Raw genomic sequence first — 6,000 nt, 5'->3', positions numbered from 1 at the left:
ATCCGGGACAGTACCTTGTTGAATAGAGGCTTGGAAAATAAGAGTCAAAAGAGGAGCCATGAGACTAGCAGTTTCTTTTAGTAATCTTGATGGTATATTGTCTGGTCCTGATGCTTTATGTATGTCCAAGTCTTCTAAAAGTTTTTGGACGCCAATAGGATTAATGTCAGGAGTTGAAATATCTGGTGTGTGGGATCCATGGATAGTGGGGAGTGAATCCAAATCCTCTTCAGTAAATACTGATGAAAAATGTTTGTTTAAAATATCTGCTTTGTCTTTACTATCAGTATACACTTGTCCGTGAGAGCATAGTGTATTGATGCTAACCTGATCTTTACGTTTGCCCTTAACAAAAGACCAAAATCTTTTAGTGAGTTTGTTATGTGAGTCCAGCAGTGATGAAAGATAGTTGTTATGAGATCTTCGACATAAACGTTGCAATTCTTTCTTCAAATTATGATAGCTTTCCCAGTCTTTTGCAAGGTTGGATGAGCGAGCAGTGTTGTATCTACGCTGCTTTTTCCTTGATAATCTTTTGATTTGGGCAGTTATCCATGGAGTTCGAAACTTGGTTGATGTCTGCTTCTGTGGTACAAGGGCTAAACAGGATTCACAAAGATATTTAAATTTATTCCAGAGAGTATTAATAGGAGTATCAAGGGTATAATCATTTAAAAAACTATTATTGAAGTTTAGGATGACTTCTTCAATTAAATCAAAGTTAGCCTTATGCCAAAGAAAAACTTTTCTTGAGTTTAATTTACAAGATGCTGACACATAAGTGGAAATATGCACAATTTCATGGTCACTAAATCTTGGGATGACCTTGCATGATTTGACTAAAGATGGTCGATTTGTAAGGAATAAGTCTAAAATATTGTGTTTTCTGGTAGGAGCATCAACCATTTGTGTGAAACCATAAGTGTTAGAAAAGTCTAGAAGGAGCTCTGCAAAGGTGTGAGGGTAGTTGTTTCCAGATATTGAGCCATCATTCCAATTAATGATGGGAAGATTAAAGTCACCTGCTATCCAAATCGGAGACTGAGGGTTATTGCGTACTATATTGGTGAGTGTAGTTATCACGTTTTCAAGATAAACTAAGTTAGAATTAGGTGGTCTGTAAACTGCACACAAAAGAATTGGTTCTTTGTTTGGGAGAATTATCTTGCAAATAACTAAGTCAGAATCAGTTTCTGTAGAACATTCAATAACACTGAGGTCACTACGTATTCCTATGAGTACTCCTCCATAGCCATCACTTCTATCATGACGTACAATGTTATAAATGTTGGGATAATTTCACTGGATTTGATTTCTGAGGATAGCCATGTTTCTGTACCAAAAATTATATCTGGGTGATTATCATTTAGAAACAGGGAAAAATTAGCTTGCTTAGATATAATACTTTGAAAATTAATTATGGCAATGTCAAAATAGTCCTGAGCTTGGATGGAGGTTTGATTATCAGTGCAAAGGTGGCTTACTGCCTCCTCCGCACTATTGACCCGTTTTTTATCTGATAAAGACAGCCATTTTTGTTTCGTTCTTTTAGTTCAGATCTTAGTTCTTTACTTCTCTTTTGTTCCTTAGGGGTTAAATCTGGGGAAATAAAGATGTTCTGATACAGAGGTGGTGTGCTCCGATTTCTAAGTTGGGTGCAGTTCTTGAGAACTGTGAGAAACTGATGATAATGAAATCTTAAGTAATCTAGGTTTAGCTCCCTTTTTACCAAGACGGTATGCTTTAACTATTGACACCTTTGCATTAAATTGAGACTCACATAGTTTACTCACAAATTCTGTATCTTCATTCTTCCTAGTCAAACTTTTCTCAGATGAGGACTCCGGTACATTATGTACAATAATATTCAAGCGACGCTTCTCCTTCTCTTTCTCCTCATTAAGTAGAGTTGCAACCATGTCTTGTATGCTGTGATCAGGCAGTGTTTCCTTTGTTTGTGGAGTCACCAATGTGGAATCATGAGGTTCATTACTAGTATTGCTCACAGATCTGACAGTGTTTATAGCGGGTGTTGAGTTTTTCTCAAGTTGAGATACCTTATGCTCTAGTGATGCAATAGTAGCTTTCATATCATTAAATAAGCACTCATAATTAGCTAAGCGACAGAATGGGCAATGAAAAGGGGTCTCTGACAATCTGATTGAATCAAATATTGGTTTTGGTAGCCCTGCACATTTCCTATGAAGCCAAGAGTCACTCACAAAATATCAGTTCTCTCTCATCGTTATCATCAGTTGGTGGAGCAATAGATTCTAGACAAATTGTACAAACAAAGGACTCACCGTCCCTGGCAGACTTTTTCCTTGATGCCACATCAGGCGATATAACTTCATCTGCTGTACGTTTAAGCGGGCGGACATCCGTCATCTTGAGCAAACTGAAACTCTAAGTAACGCACTCCACACTGAAAAACGGGCCAGAGTATGCCAGCAGTGCTGGCATACTTATTAGAACCTAATATCTATTATAGCTATTATAGGTTCTAATATCTCAGTATGCCAGTACTGCTGGAATTCAGAGGTTCGCTATGGACTATGGTGCCAGCGAACCACTAAATGGCACTCCCATTGCTAGGTAGGGTGGGGCAATGCATCGAGGAGATTTGATAAATTCTAGTGTCAAGTTTCCCAGTACTGGGTCAAAGAACCTTGTAAAAAAATCTCACTATGTCTATGAGAGATGTTTATAGGGAGATTTGATTTATCTATGAAATGTTTTTACTATTGCTTTCTGGCGACAAGCTGCCATCATCAAATACTCTGGTGGTGGGGCAGCCATAGTGTTGAATCTCCCCAGTCAGTAAATGGGGATCCCTGAAGTGTGGGGTGCATGGGCTTGACATTGATAGCGCATAAGGATAATAGCTATCTCAATTGGGTGTCCCTCGTGTCACATGATTAAAATTAATGGTAAAAAACTGATCACATGCACAAATGCACTGTAGCAGAAAATCCCAGCTACACCCTGGCTTGTATAATATTATACAAAGTCTCTAACTTTCAGTTTTCATCACTAGACCACTTGTGGTGAATGTGTACGGGTGAGAAACTCAGTTCTGAAGTAAAGTGTTTTGCTAGTATTGCTTCATGCAGTCTTGAATGATGTAGTTACACACATACAATGTGTTCTTACTTAGGCAGCTAACTAAATTTAACAGATATTGTATCTGCATATAATACATATATGACTAACTGAAATCTACACGCTGCTGTTTATGCATAGATACTATGACATAGAAACATATCTATGGTACTTCAATAGCATATAGACCTGTGTCAAATATACCACCATAATGAAAAGCATAGGCTGGAGTGCTATGCCTGTATAATGTTAGCATATTAGGTGGATATTTCAAATTATGGAGCTTAATTCCATAAAAACACATCAAATTGAATACTCCCTAATAGACCAGTCAGTAGAAACTGCAACAGAGCATCATAAATAGCTCCTTAGATCGATGCTCTCTATAGTATGTTCACGTTGAGCTGAACCCTGAAAAACAGCTAAAAATTAAAAGTGGATTTTTTCTCAACCGAGTTAACATTTCTGCCAACCAGATGATTATTGGTAACAGTAAAGGTGTCAACAACAGACATGTACGGTTTGGCTCCATTACAAGTTCGGGAAAGGGCTCTAATGGACACTGTGCTTATATGGCTTCTCCATAGGAAATATATTGTGAAAATTTTGATTGGCCGTAAATATTATGTCAAACATTTGAACAACAAGATTTTGAAATATTTTTAGCGGATCAAGCAGTACTACAAATGAGCCAAATTTCAAGATAGTGTGTAATTGCGTCCATGATTTATTAAATGTTTTTGAGGATTCAGCTCAACGTGAACATACTATAATAGAACAGTCACTTTTTAATGAAATTCTCTAATAGAGCATTCACTGATTAAAATGTTCCAAATCCAAGATAATTGTTTATACCTAGAGGCATGATGGGAACACTAAAGAGCATAATAGGTGAAAAAAATTGGGAAATTCTTGAAAGTATTTTGGGCAAACTTTAAGTATATTTGACTCCCTGATGACAGTTGCAAATTGCAATTAACTGAAGAAACATCCAAACCACCCTGCGTGGCTATCCCCTACTTAGACCCCTACATACTTAATTTTGGGTGGGCTGTTTCCTCAATTTGTACCAGGTCTCCTCATTTACATAGCTGGGGAGACAGGAGCACTTTCACAAGGAAACAACAGCAACCAGGCATCACCAACTCCCAAGTATTGAATCTGGATTGTTAACAATTAATTAACTAGTCTTACTTTGGGTCCAGTTTATATAGATGTCCTTATTTTTTAAGTGTCCTGATTAAGAGTTGTTCTACTGTATATTCTTGAGTCTGCTTTCCTTTGCAGAGCAGCTATAAGAATAAATATCATGGAACAGTTGGTAAAACTTAATTGTTTTACTAGAATTGTGCTGCTCCTTGCTGCTATTAGAGTTAGTATGTAAACAATAACACCATCAAAATAATTAGCCGTCCTGTAAATTTAGCAAAGAGAATCTCTCTTGACTATTCCTTTCTTTCATCTTAAATGAATGTTGTTCATGCAGGTATGCAACAATACATGCAAAGTAGCATACATGCAACAATCAAGACAGATAGTCCACAATATATATATATGGCTCTTGTCATATACAGCTGATAGATATTTTGTCAGTTAATATATTCATGTATGAAACTCAGAATTCATAATAGCAGCTAATTTCTACAGTGTAATAGTGCATGTTCACATTTTGAAATAATTATAGCAGTTCTGTTTTACAACTTGTGGATATTTTCTACTAATCACATTCTGGATCCTATGCATTATGCTACCATAATGCTTGATGCTGCTCTTGCCAGGAATGATGCAGGCATAACTCAAGCTTATAAATCAGTTTATGGCTGTATTTTTGCCTCTGAAATGCTAACTATATTAATCTCTGAAATGTAAACACACATGTACAAGTAGTCACCATGTAGTCCCTTAATTACAGTAAAATTATATTAAAAGCATACCATTCAGTTTATATAAGAAACACAACTCTCGTTAATCAAAATGAATTAGCAATACAATATAGCAATTTAACCAACAGTATTATGTATATTAAAATCTCTCACAGCAGATTCCTAGATATATATATTGAAAGTTTCTGCTGCCAAATGTCAAGTGAATCCACTAAACAGGATTCTTCTTAAGGAGATCAGCATCACCTAAGTAAAAGTAAATGGCTCACATAATGTCATGTCTCCTTGCTAACTATATATGTGACCGGGCCTGCGAAAACAGGGTATGTAGGCACAAACTACATCCTGTCACACCACAGGTGATACCTCAGTACTGGAACAGAATCTCTGCATTCTGTAACTTGCATCCTAAAGCCAATTAAATGCTTACAACGAGTTGAAAATTGCATTGCCATAGTTTAATGGGATAGAAAGTTATGACCATTGGAAGTTTTAAAAAGTAGGAAAAAATTATGTGCCTACATGCCCTATTCTCGCAGACCCAGTCACACATATAATATATATGTATACTGCTTGTGTTAAATAATCCAAGTAGTTCCCACTAATTATATATAAGCTTACAGCAAAATAAGCATGTGTTATGGTCTTGTTCATTATTTAACTTGGTTTTGATACATTTGTATCACAAAGACCAGGAGCAGATCCAGACTTTTAAAAGGTCTGGAACATGCTAATTGCACCATTTCAGCATAATATTTCATATCAAGTGATCAATCTCCAGCAATGTTTAATTTTACATCTTACCATTTAGGCTTTTAGAAATGCAGCTAAAGCCTTTAGAAGTAGCTGTAATAACTTAAAATACCAAAACCCAGATGTGCCCACTGCATATGACAATACAGGGGTAACAGTTTCAAGTAATATTGTAATAAAAGGAGATAAAATGAGTGTCTTCATTGTGAAAATAATTATTTTAGCCAAATTCATAATTATTGTGAATTCAATTAGAAATGTA

This window comes from Dysidea avara, chromosome 8, assembly GCF_963678975.1.
Source record: "Dysidea avara chromosome 8, odDysAvar1.4, whole genome shotgun sequence".
Classification (NCBI taxonomy): Eukaryota; Metazoa; Porifera; class Demospongiae; order Dictyoceratida; family Dysideidae; genus Dysidea; species Dysidea avara.
The sequence above is the reverse complement of the archived record's forward strand: the minus strand, read 5'-3'. Positions refer to the sequence as shown.